The sequence below is a fragment of the Girardinichthys multiradiatus genome, chromosome 23, assembly GCF_021462225.1.
Source record: "Girardinichthys multiradiatus isolate DD_20200921_A chromosome 23, DD_fGirMul_XY1, whole genome shotgun sequence".
NCBI classification, from domain to species: domain Eukaryota; kingdom Metazoa; phylum Chordata; class Actinopteri; order Cyprinodontiformes; family Goodeidae; genus Girardinichthys; species Girardinichthys multiradiatus.
The window spans coordinates 27,367,027-27,381,633 of NC_061815.1; the positions used below are offsets into that span (position 1 = coordinate 27,367,027).

The window sequence follows — 14,607 nt, forward strand, 5'->3', positions numbered from 1 at the left end:
GTTGTTTAGATCAGGTGAACAAATAGAACAGTCGAGATTAGGGGTTATTCAGACAGGCGGTGTCAACTTCAACAATGTCCTGAAGAGAGACTAAGTGCGGCTTCCTAAGTTTAAAAGGTATCCCTGCTGCAATATCTCCACAAAGCCAGCCACAGTTTGATACCCCTGCAAAACCCGAAGCCCTATTCTTAGTTTCAGAAACGTTGCCCAGATCATGGTACCTCCTACTTCTGTTCAGATAAAATCTAAAACCATCAGGATCATCTAAATTAAGTTTTTTCTTGTCAGAAGTAAAAACTTTCTTCCACCTTTTTATGTCATATATGGTGTTTCCCTTGCAAAGTCCAAAAGGTCAAGTTTGGAGCATGAGATGAGATGTCTTAAGACACTTTTGTCTTCCTTCTCTCACTGATGCTGTCTCGTGATTGTTGGGCTGGAGTCATCATCACTAAGGGTCTTAATTTAGGTCAAGGGCCTGCCTGGGTCTTCATGGACTCCCCACTAGGTGCCACCTCCTCAGGATTAAAAAAAGAAATAAAATGCCATCTTATCCAGCTAGAGCAATGATGGAGCATGGTTAGAGGCCCTGCTCATGCATACATTTCCTGCCTCATTGGATTTGCCATCAGGGGTTTCTGACAGTGTTAATGCCTGACAGAATATTAAATGAAAGCCAGGTTTTTCCTCAGATTTTGACTTTTTAAAGGTACATTTCTCACACATTTGACCATCTAATAAACAGCCTATTTGAGTTTAAATGCAAATTTTGTTAATTTCCCTCTATTTTCATTCTGTTTTACTCTCTTGCTTTCCATTCTGCTTTTTGTATTTTAAAATTCTATTTAAAATCTAGTTATGACCCACCAACAGGAAAGAAGAAATACTTGGAATTGTTTCCGTTACCTAATTGTAATCACTAAAGCGAAACAAGGTTTGAAATGAATAAAAAAGTGAATTAAATCATTGTGGTCTCTTTTTTTCCATCACAAAAACCAAGCATTTTATTACAGTTGTGTGTATTTTTATGCCCACTGTACATGAAGGATTTGTGTCAAAATCCCATCCTCACAAATGACCTTGGAACTCCAACAGAGCATTATATTTTAAGACAATCTTGCATGTGTTTTGGGTAAGGGGTGTTTACTTTTAGGGACCTTGCTTTTCATGTTATCACAGCCTGACAGCTTGAGCTGAAAGATGTAAAAGATTGCAAGCCTCAGGATACAATCTGTGCTATAATGAAGTTCTCCTTTGTTTATTATAGTTTCCAGTATTTTTACAAATGAAGCTTATGTCTGCTTTTACATCTACGTTTTCAGTAGCTAGTTTGTAGAATAGAAACACTGACTCATTATTTAAAGCCATCTGTTTGTAATAATATCTCTGCGAATGTAGCAGCTATGCAAGAATAGGACATCATCATTCAGATAAAGAACTAACTGTAATTGTAAGGATGCCATAAGGGGAATTAGTCAAAAAAGATTTGGTTCGGTGAATAAAAAATCTGCAATCTGCTGTTGTAAAAACTAGGCTCATGAATATTTGATTGTATGAGAGTGTGTTTTTTTTTTTTTCTTCACAACACTGAGAGAGCCAGAACGGACATCAGTGGGGAGCAATCATTTCACCCTGCCCACTCGCACACATGCTTTCACAAACACAGAGAGAAGCACACATGTGCATATGGTTGCACATACATGTTACACATTTACTGATCACGGTCAGAAAGACCAATCAAGGGTTGAGGTCTCTGTGGGAATCCAGCATTAAAGAGTAAGACCCTGCCATGCTACAAAACACAAATACAAACTCTTCCTTTCTGCTTCCTCTTCAGTAACTCCGTCTGGATTCACAGGCTATCAAACATTTTCTTCACATCTCTGCTGCGCTCCACTTCATTTCTAGACTTAAACAACACATAAGCACCTCTCTCCATCCCGCTATGTGTCAGTTTTAGTCATACAACCAGCTCATCTTTATCTAACAATCTCTCCCTACAAATCCATGTTCCTGTAATGGAGTAATGTTCCTGTCGTTTCAAACACAGTTCCCTGCTTGTTCTAATCTCAAATCGTCATCTCCCTGCAGTGTCTGACAGGCCCATTTCCACACTATGACTGAAATGTTTCTCCGTCTAGTAATCATTTTAATGTCTGTCTGCAGAGCACAAAGAGCGAGAGGCTGGAGTCAGTGTGTATGCTTGTTTTCCATTTTTGTGCTTGTGAGTGGAGTATTGGGACTGACTTGTCTGGTGTTTCCCTACAAGGACATGAGTGAAAAGCTGCACGTTGTTCTACAAGGCCCCTGTCACACTTTTCAGTACAAAGGTGAGACAACAAAATAAACCTCATGAGTGTGAAGTGCGTAGATACGCCTCTTCCTATATATTCCACCGATGGATACAGAAGAGAGGGAAAAGAGCTGGAGCTTTGCAGATGCAAAAATGCTTGGCAGTGGATGATGAAAAAGAGGAATGACAAAGTACACTGGAAAAGCTTCCAGCGGGAGATTAGGGTGCGATGAAAGAGAGAGAAGTGGTTCAGAAACGAGAGAGTGGGCGACTGGAACTGCAAGATAGAAAATGCAGAAGAGAGCAAAGGGGGGCACGCAAACCTGCTTCCAGAGAATAGGGTGGGAGAACAGAGAGAATGAGCCAAATTGAGAGAGTGAGCCTGAAAGAAAATGAAACTGTTAAGATCTTGATTAAGATTAAAAAACAAGGGGAAGCTTTAGCACATCAGCTCAATGAAGTTAACAGTGCATACAAAGATCTACCTCAGTGCTAAACTGCTGAGGCTCAATCTTTACCTTTTAAAAGATTAATCTGAACACTTATATATTCTTCACAGTGCTATATGATGGTCTCCTGTACACACAAAGCATCTGCAGTTATTCATCAGAGGCAGCATGGCTGACTGGGAATGAGCCTGTTAGGAAAATCAATACTAATAGTTATAGGTGCACAGATTACTCCTCACACCACTGCTTCTCTGTATCATAATTCCAAGACATATTACAAGCTTCTTCCCTGTTTCCACTTATAAAATATTATATTGATCTGCTATTATATAGTATTGATGAACTGAGAATGAGCTTGCCAGGACTGTGTTTTTCTAAATTAATAGGATACAACCTTTTAATGTTATTCATGCAGAATTGTCCTGATTGGTGAGGTCTTCATGCAAAAAATAAAGCAGCAACAGGTAGATGATCACATTCAGACTGATTTGAGAATATTTACCGCAGTTTTACATACAAGACTAAAACAGAACAAAATAACTGTCTGACATGCACTCAGGGTGATGTGCTGAAAAAACTACCCTCAGCTCTGATGCAAAGACATCCACTGCAATTAATTAATGTTTATCGCTAGAGGAACACTGCATGTAATAGACTGGGGCACAAGTACCACTGGTGGATTTGGGGTACCTTATCTACTATTTACAAAGTAAATGTTAAGTAAATCAGCTGTAATGTAGAGCTAATCAGCCCAAACTGTGAAAAACGATGAGAAGCTGAAGCACACCGATCTTTGCTTTAAACAGATACCACTCAAAAGAGAAGTGCTGTCATGGTTTGGGTCATGCAAGAGGCAGGTAGGCAGGCAGGACGCTCTGAAGAGTGAATGATTTAAACAGCTGACAAACTCACAAACTGGAGGTTATCCGAGAGGAACAATAAAACTGGGAGACAACGTGAAGACTACAGAGAGGAGTAGCAGTGTTGAAGTACTTGGGAGATTGATTGCTGGATGTGAAACAGCCTAGGGAACGTTAACCCGTAGGAAAAGCAGGGAGCTGAGGCACTGACAGAAAGTAATGGTTGGATAAGTGAACAAAGAAACAAAGGCAGATAAACTTTACTGAGGCTGTGAAACAGTAGTCTTAACAAAGGAAACAAAGATCTGCAATAATCACTATAAATTCAAGCTTCTATGCCTGAAAGACCTACTATACAGTTACAGAAATGAAAACTCAAAGTAGACCCTAAATACAGGGATCATGACAAGTGCATTAGACAATATTACAAAAACTTCTCAGTAGAAACTGAAGCAGATGGCAGTGGACCAAGGCAAAAGTGTAAATGGCTACTTAAGCTGCATTCAGTCTACCTTGCAAGTCAGACCTTGGTTTTTGGAAAGACATCAAACCAAACTATATAACATTTACTTCAATCGAGTAACAAGTTGAAATCAAGTAGCAATTGCCAGCCGTTGTACTCAGTGACCAGTCTAACCATTACAAGGTCAGAGTAATGTATGTTTTGAGGAATTCAAACACTAAAGGAACATAATCACTAGTAAAGGTTGTACATGGTTTAATGTGCAAAAGAATTTATAAAAACAAACTGCTGGAAGTGCAACTGAATTAGGGTTAGGTTTATGAATGCAGCTTCCACAGTGTCAGACACATGGCATTGGATTTTGGGGTTAGAGTTGGTGAGGACCATCTTTCTTTCTCTCTTGGAAACATTTATTTCATGGGCATTTCCTGTTTATTTCCCCCACTTGCAAGTTGGACATGTTTACTTTAAACAAGCAGTGGTTAAATATTTCACAACAAATGAAAAAGTCCAAATGTTAGAAGGCCTAGTGGTAGTTGAAAAATGTATATTTAGTAAGGCATTACTGATGATAAAAAGTTTAAGAAGAACTGTCATACTTGTTTGTTTTGTAAGGTACATATGTTTCATTTTGTAAAACTCATCTGTCTCCACAATCTTTAATTTCTGAATTAACAGTATTTTCTTATATTCTTACATCAAAAGCAGTACCAAAGAAGTAGAAGAAAGAACTCTTATCACAACTAAAGTTTTCCTTGTTATAGTAATATTGATACTTTTAGAAGGATGGTGATTTTGATCACAACCATATTTCATGGTTTACTTTAATGTGCCACTTTGGAGTGTTTTTGGCCACTCCTCTCTACTGTCTCTCCATACTATACCCCTCTCTGCAGCTTTTCAGCTTTAATAAAAATATTAGCCGAGTGCTGTTATTGATCATCTGAAGCCACAAAATGTATTTATGAGCCACACAGACATAAACTTTGAAAATAATTTCACCAACAAATAGGTCAGCCAGCTTGTTTGAGGTGTCAAAGAGGAAAAGGTTGGTTATTGTAACAGAAAACATTACATGACTTCCACTGCAAATACTCTATTTATTAATGTGTTGAATGTATCCCAAAACTGAATCTGCAAAAGATGATGAACTTTACTTTAAGATGTAACTGCTTACAATTGTATTTTAAATAGATGAACATAAAAGTATAAAAGAATGAATAAGGACTTTAAGTTTAAAGTTGGGGTTGAACTAAAGTGATTATCAATGTTTTTCTTTGTAGAGTAGCATAGGCTGTGCTGGATAACATCTCTGAGTTGGTCAATTTAACAACCAGCAAACAGAAATAAAAACAGCATGCATGCAAATGTCTTGGCCAGCATCTAGGCAACATGTGAAACACACATAACAAAAACTACAAGAAATATACAGTAAATGGGCTCAAAACCCTTATGTTTTCATGGTCCACATTGTAATTCAAATGATATTGTGCGCCACATTTTGAGTGCTGTTGTGAATTAAAGTGGTATTTTCATACAGTTGTTAAAGAGGTTTTTTATTGTGTCAAATCATAATAACTCAATGTTTAATGTCATACTAAATTATTAGTTTGCAAAACTTTAAATTATCACTGAAAATGCAAGAAATCAGAGAAGAAAAATACATGAGTTAAGTTTCTTTCAAATTCCAGTAGCTGACAGCTCAGATATAAGACTGGATCTACCGTAAAGGAAATGTGGGAATGTGGCTTCCAAAACGGGACATTTGTGACAGAATTTTAAAAAAGCAATGTCCTTTATAGCTGATGTTGGCTAAAAAAATAAAGAAATAAAAGTTCACTGAAAGTTGTAGAGGAGTACAACACAAAATAATTGTCTATTACTGAAGCAGGAAATTAAGATGGACACAAATTACTATCGACTATAAATACATTTCTACTTCCAGGTTATGACTTCGAAGTAGAAATTTATTGGGAAATTGTTATTTTTTTCATAAAAGTGAGGTATGGATTATGATTATTGCTTAATTAATATTTATTAAAAATTATATTTAAATGTCATAATTCAGAAAAATAATTTTTTACCAAAAATCATTGCTTACGAATAGAAATCAGAGTTGCACTCTGGTGTTGTGATTATGGGTTCAGAAGCACTTAATAATTACAATTAGTTAATTATATTTAATAATGAATAATTATCAACCAAAAATCACGCTAAATGTCACTGTTTAATCAGCTGCTCCACCAAATGGTGGGGAAACTTATTTTGTTGACCTTATTTTGACAGATAAATCACTCTTGCACAAAATAAACACAAACACTTATTGTTTATATATGTGAACATTTATTGAAACCATATAGCCCTGATATATTTACTACTATGGTCCAAAAACCTTCACCTAACCACTATTCTACACAAAGGGGATAAAAATGACTACCTAACAATAATAATAAAAGAAAATATATGCACATTGAGTGTCTATGAAGATCAAACCAGCAGTTTTGGGACAAAATGTGCAATTTGGGTTAACTTGGAAAGAGAAGCCCTCCTGGTGTGTTGATGTCTCAATAGTGACTATCAGCTGGTAGGCGGTGGGCCACGCCTTAGCCACGAGCAGCTGATTGCCCCAAATCTCAAACAAAGAGTCATGCTTTCGTGATAACTCAAAATGGTCAGCTTCTCCTCCGTCCAGAACGGGGAAAATATGAGGAACCATCGAAGTCGACTGAACAAGACAAGGAGGAAAACTCCTTGGAAGCACCTCTGTGGGTTTTTCACCTACGCTGAAGTGTTGGCGGCATCTTTGATCAGTTTATGAATCTTCTGACCCTATTGTATCAGACAGATTTCCAGCTTTCAGCTCTTCCGGGAATGGCCGTGTGGATGGAAAGTTACTCGCCTGTGAGCTGCTGTCTCTCTAGATATGCGCCTCCATTGAATCGTCCCATGAGACATGTTGGAAACGGCAACAAAAGTTTGACGTCCCAGGTGACCCGGGTGACGTCAGAGCTGCGACGCTTGTTGAGCTGCATCGCCGTTGTGCTGCAATGCATTTGCAATACATGCTTGGAGGAGTAGTAGCAGACGATGGTCCAACAGGGAAAACGACTCAAGAGCTAAAGGTTATCAAGACTCTCAGAGGTATAGAGGAAAATTACTTAGACTTTTTTCTAAGGAGTTATATGACTTATTTCTAATCTAAGATGGAAGTTTTGGATTTGAGATGCTGGAAGCTTTTGAACCACCAGAGAATCCACCCACATCTTCTTTTGTTCTGGTTTTAGATGTTCTGCTGATCACATTGGAAGCATAACTCATTTGACTCTGGTTTCAGGCTTGGATCAAAGCTATTTTTTGAGGTGTAAACTCATACTCAATCACGCAAAACAGACCAACTTGGAATGACATCAGGAAAGGATTTTCAGGTAACATGAGAGTTATGTGTTGTCATTCAGCCAAGAAGCAAATAAGGGTAGAAGATTTGCTGAGTTCTGAACAGCTCATTGTTTTAGAAAGATGCCGGTTAGCCCAGATCAAGGAGAAAAACTAAAAGTCTGAGGATAAAAATGTAAAGCTAAAGGCTAGCTCATGCTAAACGTATAATACTGTGAAAATGTTTTGTTTCTACTCCATCGTGTGTAAAGTGAACATGAATCTTTGGGCCATACTCTGCAGGTTGCTGTGAGATTGCTTCCAAACCAGGAACTTTCTTACATTTGTGTTTGCTAGAAAATAAACTGGAATTTACTATTGATTACTGACATTAGAGTAACTGCAATGACTTCACCTAATACAGGATTCTGCTTGCTGCTTTTGTTTTAAGTGCATTTTAATCTGAAAACAACTCATTTATTTGTCATTACATTTTGTGCGTACAACAACTGCATCTGTTTCCTTAAACTGCAGCACTAACCATATATTCAGAGCCGTCTATATTCATCATCAGCATCTCTGCCATTGGCTCCAGTGTTCCCAAGACCTGAGGGCTCCCACAGGGCTGAACCAGAGATAAACTGAATCAAAAGTGCTATTTATCTTTAGAAAAACCAAAGAAAGAAATTCTCTGAAAACCTTATGTGAATAATGTATTTTTACTGGTACAGCAGTTTTGTTCTTTATAAATGGCTCAATGTGGGTTCAATTTGTTACGCTGAAACATCACAAGCTGGCAGAGGATCCAAAATGGCAGGCTGATTCTTTAAAATAAAAATTATACCTGCTGTGAATATGAACATGGTGAGCAGCAGAGTGTGAAGAAATATGAGATTTGAGGTTGTAGTTTTCAAATCTCATCATTGGAAGCTCATGCCCACGCTCCTAGCTCGGGATTAACCAAGAGCCCGTTTCATGTCAGCAATTGCCTAATAAAGTTCTTTTGCTGTCCTAATTGGCCCTTTTCGTGGATGTCTTTTGATGTGAAGGGTTGAGAGAGAGAGACTGAGAGGGAGGACAACAGGGAAGCTTAAAAAAGGAAAGGTATTCTTTCCATGCAGCAGAAGGAAACACTGCTCCAAATGTTCTTCAGGAGAACAGAAAGAAACCCACTTCTATTTTAATATAGTCTGCTGAACCTAAGCTGATAGTTTTTTAGTATCTATGCTGAGACTCCGAAGAGAAAAAGATTTGAAGATTTGAGGGCACAGAAGAGACAGAAACAACAAAGGCAAGAAAAAAGCTCCACAAACGGATGGTGGAAACCTAAAAGGAGCAACTTTTTTAAGGCAAAAGAGTTGAAATGAGGTGAGAGCGAGTATACTTGACAGAGCGTGAGGGAGCAGAGAAATGAAAGCAAAGGCAGAACCAAATGAAGCGAAAAAATAGGGAGATAAATGTGTCTGCAAGGTCCAGGTTTTGTAGTTTATAACCTCTGGGAAATATTTCATAGATCCAGAGCAGTTTGGGAAGGAATGGAAAATAAATTTCCTGTTTTTGCCCCAGGTGAAGAAAGACACATACTGATAAATGCCTTAGTGCCAACCTAAGTCCTTACGAGCTGGTGGGTCAGTGGCTTATCATTCTGTCTCGTTGCCTTTTTAGCTAAAAATATATGTGGGTCACCTCATCCATTTAGCTTCATTCAGTAACTGACACAGAAAAATACATAACTTTTGATATAGTTTAGCAACTATCTTTTGTTCAGTTTGGTCGATTCATCACTCTAAATTGCCCTGAGTAGGACTGTAAATGGATTGCATTCATCTAAAGTGTAAAACACAGCAGATGATGAAAAAACGAGAATGAAAGCAATGTTTGATCGTATGTTTTGTCTTGTTCTCTTGATATTCTTCTACATTAGGCGAAGATGTTGAGAAGCTAGTTTTAAGCAAATTTAGCCAGTTTCAGAGAAGCTATGTGTCAGATCTGCTTGCCTCAGTGTTTATCACTGGATTTTAGTGCTTACAAGCAGTTTACAAGCATTTTTCCTTTAAGGCTATATTGGGACCACGGCCATGGATTTCAACATGAAAACTCCGGTACAAACGTTTCTGGAACTTTCAAAATAAATTGCATTTAACCAACTTCCAGCACAACTTCAGAACGGGAAAGGAGGGTAGCAGCGGACTTCCCATGATGCCACTGCCCGTATAAAACCTCCACCTTTCCAATGGTCCTTTCTCTTCCACTGCTCCTCTGCGGGACCAGGATAGGGGAGGCAGCGCGCTAATGTCTCTTTGCTGGCAAACAGACATAAACTCTTCAAACTGGGTCCAAGGGTGTCATAAGATCATCGATCATATGCATTAAGTTAAGTACAGAAAGAATGAATTACTGTCTGTGTATCCAGTATTCATTCATGAAAGGGGATAATAATTAAGGTACAAGCCTGGCTTGACTTTCTCTCTCTGAGACCTGCAGAAGCAAACTGTGTTCCAGAGAATTCCCTGCAGAGACACGGTCTCTACAAGCCGAGTCTGAAGGAAGGACAACGGCCCCGCATCACTGTGGTTACGGTAATGTGCAGTTGGTTGGCGGACAGAACGAGCCGTCTTTCATCCACAGCTACGGAGGTTAGCTGGAAGCTCACCCTTTGTTCACAGAGCTTTCTTCAAACTTTGTCGTCGCCCAGACAACTCCGCCTCAGCATGGTTCAGAGGTTAGGTGTTTGGGCAGAGTAATAGAGAGATATTTAGGATGAAATGATCTAAACGTTTTTCATTTTATGAAGTTTGGTTTTGTTTGTGTTGAACTCAGCTATCTTGGTGCTAGCAGGCTATCTGCAGCACACATGTTCAGTTTTGTGTTCTTTGTTTGTATGTTTTTAAGGTTAAGACAAACTTTATTTAAAGGATGATTTTAAACACAGAAGATTGGCCATAATGCGCTGTCTGCACTTATGCATTTTAACCCTTTTATTAATGGTATTTTTAAAGGTGTGTGTTTGATTCTGGCGCTAAGCTATCAGCTTCTTTTGTTAGCTTTAACTGTTAACAAGCTAAGAACATGTGCTTGCCTGCTAAGGAATATTTAACAGAAAGGTTGCTAGTTTTCAAGCTAGTAAATAATGTGTCCCTAAACATTATTTTACTAAATCTGATGACTAAGTAAACACCAGTAAGCCAAATTTCTCCAGAAAGATTTGGCTCTTTTCCAAAATATTCCCTTAAATATTTTACTATTTCCTTAATAATATTTCTTTAAATATTATTTTAATAAATAAAGGCAGCTAATGAGACATCGTTGAGAATTAGTCATCCAGAAGGTTGGTTTTATTCAGCAGATCATTATTTAAAACATTATTTTATTAAAATAATATTTTATCTGATCTTGCATTGTCAATGGTTGTCTAAACGTTTGTTGATTATTGCCTAAGTCGGTTCCAAGACTAACTTAACTTCACTTCCAGATTCTTCAAGATAATCCTTGGTTCTCAAACATAAACATTGCATGGTAATGTTGCATCACTCCTTCGGTCATGATTTTCAATCATCTTTAATCATAATTTGTTTATATTGTACATAGCCCATTAGTCTTCATTATTCTTTAATTCTGCTTGGTAGTTTAGTTGGATTGTTTTAGCATAGTAAAGATTTTGTTGATTGAAATATGTTTGACTTTGAGTTGACTTATTTTTGTTAATAAATTCTTGTATTTTAAGAGATTGTGTGAATTCATTCCATATATGTGCAGAGTTTATGCTGTTCAATAATGTCAGAGCTTGGCTCACACCTTTCTATTTTGTCCTAATACCATCGCCTTACTGGGCTGGTATTCACAGGATAACCCTTAACAGACCAAAATAGGATTTGATAAAATAAATAAAATATTAATATTAAATACTAAATAATATTTTCAGATTCATAATCACAACAGCTGTCTTTGTAGAAACTCAATCATGCAACTTTTCAATTAACTGTCTACACATTCCCTTTCTATTGTTATTTGGGGTTACCATTACTTGTATTTCTTAAATGCCAGAATAATAAGAGATAATATTGTTAGAGATTTCTTTTATTACTTTCATCAAAGTTTTATTATTATATACAATTATAAGCAAGTAGAAAGAATATGGAAATATCTAGCAATCATATCATTCAGGAAGGTAGGTCTGTCTCCCAAAGATGAATGTGTTTTGAAGCTAAGTTTGCAAATCAACCCAGAGCAAAAGTAATAAAAACTAGGACAGTGTAATTATCCTCAGTGAATCAAGTCATGTACCAACAAGGGCCAAAAGGTCACTGAGTGAGGAAGAAGCCACTTCTCTAATGCAACAAAAACAGTCAGATTGAAGTTTGCAAATACATTCAGGAAGAAATACCTTGATTTTTAAATGCATGCCATGCAGTCTGATTAGACTTAAGCTGAAGTGACTGGCCATAATCACCCTATTAAATTTGGTAGAAAAGGGGGGAAGCTTCGTGGGGGCGGTAGCATCATGGTATTTGTTTTGTTTTTGTTTTTTTTTTTGTTTAATTTAGTTTAGTGTTGTTTTGAATTGGGTTTTTTGCTGTGGAATGAAGGAGTGAACTTCACAAAATAGATGTTATGATGTGAAATGAACATTGTGTGTAAATAGGTAACATCTCAGGACATGACCCTGGAAGTTAAAGCTTGGGTACAATTGGGTCTTCCAAAAAGATAGTGACTCGTAGAACACCAACAAATTAGTTGAAGTAGCTTAAGGACAACAAAGTTGATGTTTTGGAGTAGCCATCAAAAAGCCCTGATCTCAGTCCCATAGAAAATATTTGAGCAGAGCTGGAAAGGTGAGTGGGAGCAAGGTGGCCTGAAAACCTGACTCAGTAAAGCCAGTTCTGTCAGGAGAATAGTTCAAGGAATGATACCCAAAATGCTTGACCTAAGTTTAAAAGGCAGTCATTTCTACCGCTTATTCCATAGTGGGTCACGGGGGAGCTGGTGCCAATCTCCAGCAGTCTATGGGCGAGAGGCGGGGTACACCATGGACAGGTCGCCAGTCCATCACACAAACTACCACACACACACCTAAGGGCAATTTAGAGTTACCAATTAACCTAACAGGTATGTCTTTGGACTGTGGGAGGAAGCCGGAGTACCCGGTGAGAACCCACATGGGGAGAACATGCTAACTCCATGCAGAAAGACCCCAGGCCGGGAATCGAACCCAGGACCTTCTTGCTGCAAAGCAACAGTGCTACCAACTGCGCCACCGTGCAGCCCAGTTTAAAAGGCAATTCTACCAAATTGTAAGGAAATATATGGGAATTTCTGATGTTAAACAAAGTTATAAAATCAATCTCTCATTATTCTGGCATTTAAGAAATGTAATAAATTTTAGTAATCCTCACTGACCTAGGCTACGATTAATCTGATTTAATATTAGTCTATGACAATATCTTGTTTCAGCTGCATATCAGAAAAAATCCCAAAACAAAACAGTTTGTCGCTGTAAATAAAAGGATGGTTTAGATGATGGTTTTGTGTTTGATGCATTATCATTATTACATTGGCTTTCTTCCAGAGAACCCATTTTACTGCTCAGAATAATACCTCAGCAGAATTTAAATCCTAATTAATTTAAAATCCTGCTTTCCCCTGGTTTCCACCAGTGTTAGTAAAAAGTTTAAAATGCTGTCTTTGCTAACTCAGAAATGTCTAAGCTGTCATTGCCTCGAAACTGCATATGTAAGAGACATCCTGCTACCACTCTCTGGGAATCATGCAGTAACTTAACTAACTCTGTAATCCTTGGTGCCTACAACATCAAACAGCGAGCAGTAACAATAGATTCTTACTTTTATCCTTTCTGTTCTGGTAACTTGACTAAGTCTGTTGTGAATTTATTTTACAGTACGTGGAAAATGTGGGATGTGAGAACTCAAGAAAGGTGGGAATTGCATGAGTCTATTTTTATTGTCAGGCAGCATTTTCACACATGTAACCATCAAAGGGTGCCGTACCTCTCACATCTGCAACTGCACAAGATCACACAGAGATCCACATCATTGTGTTGTCCTGAGAGGGTTTACAGAAGGCTTTAATACTAAGATCAGCTTCATCTACAAATACAGGATTAAATGTGACCTTTAACCAGATAATTATCTGTGTCTTTTTGACACCAGCTCCAGTTATTTTGCCTCAGGGAACATTGAATCTACAGCTTCTCATTGTCTCAGTCTATTAATGTGTGGTTTTATTTGACTAAACAGCAAAAAATAAAACTTTTTTCAGTCATGAGGATGGAAACATTATTTGGCTCCACCAGTCTGTTCATTTTTCTAACTTCACCTGATGGTGCTGTCTCCTTCTCTGTTTGTGAAAAGTTGGGACAGCCCTCTAAAGATCTTCAGGAGGGATCTAATAATAATTTGTTGAAGAACATTAAAATCAAGCTTCTGAATGTGCTCCACTGTCCTAACTAATGTATGAGAGCTGTATAGAATATCGATAGATTATGCAACAGAAAGCAGAAGCTTTGGCCACATTTTTTCATTTTTTGAATCAGATGCTAGAAAATAACTACACACTATAGATATTTATATATTTAATGTCTGGACAGTGCTATTTTTCTAATTTATTTAGTATAATTATTAACTTAAAGAAAACAATGAAAACAGCTGATTTGCGTTTGACTGTTTAAGTAGCTGTACAGAGCTACAGTGATGTTTGAAATGGATAGCATAACTTGCATGTTGCAACTTTCTAAAAAGCTTAATACCCCTGTTTAAGTAAATAACTTAAAAGGTTGGGCAGAACGTACATAATATGTAATATAAGGCTCAAAACATTTACATGACTAAATCGCCAAAAAACACACCAGTGGTCTTAAACAAAGCATGGATTAAAAATCTATGCACTGACATTTAATTCAGATAATTATTTCCAGACCATGAAAATGACAATACTATATTGGTTATCTAACTGTGAGCGGATCACCAACAAAATCAAGTATAAAATTTAGTATCAATTAATCAAACAACCAATAACCAATCACCAATGATGATCTTAAAAAAACAAATAACGACAAACAACACTATTTATGATCTACAGACTCTATATTAAAGATAAATAAATATTCACCAGGAAACAAACACTCAAAATACAAATAATTAATTACTTAATAATAAT

At 37.4% G+C, this 14,607-nt stretch overlaps 1 protein-coding gene across 1 annotated transcript in view; it reads right to left on the bottom strand.

Annotated features, from left to right (window-relative positions):
• LOC124860425 (Kv channel-interacting protein 1-like) overlaps positions 1 to 14,607 on the bottom strand; it is an 83,018-nt gene that overhangs the window by 37,023 nt on the left and 31,388 nt on the right. The gene's annotated exons all lie outside the window — the stretch shown is intronic.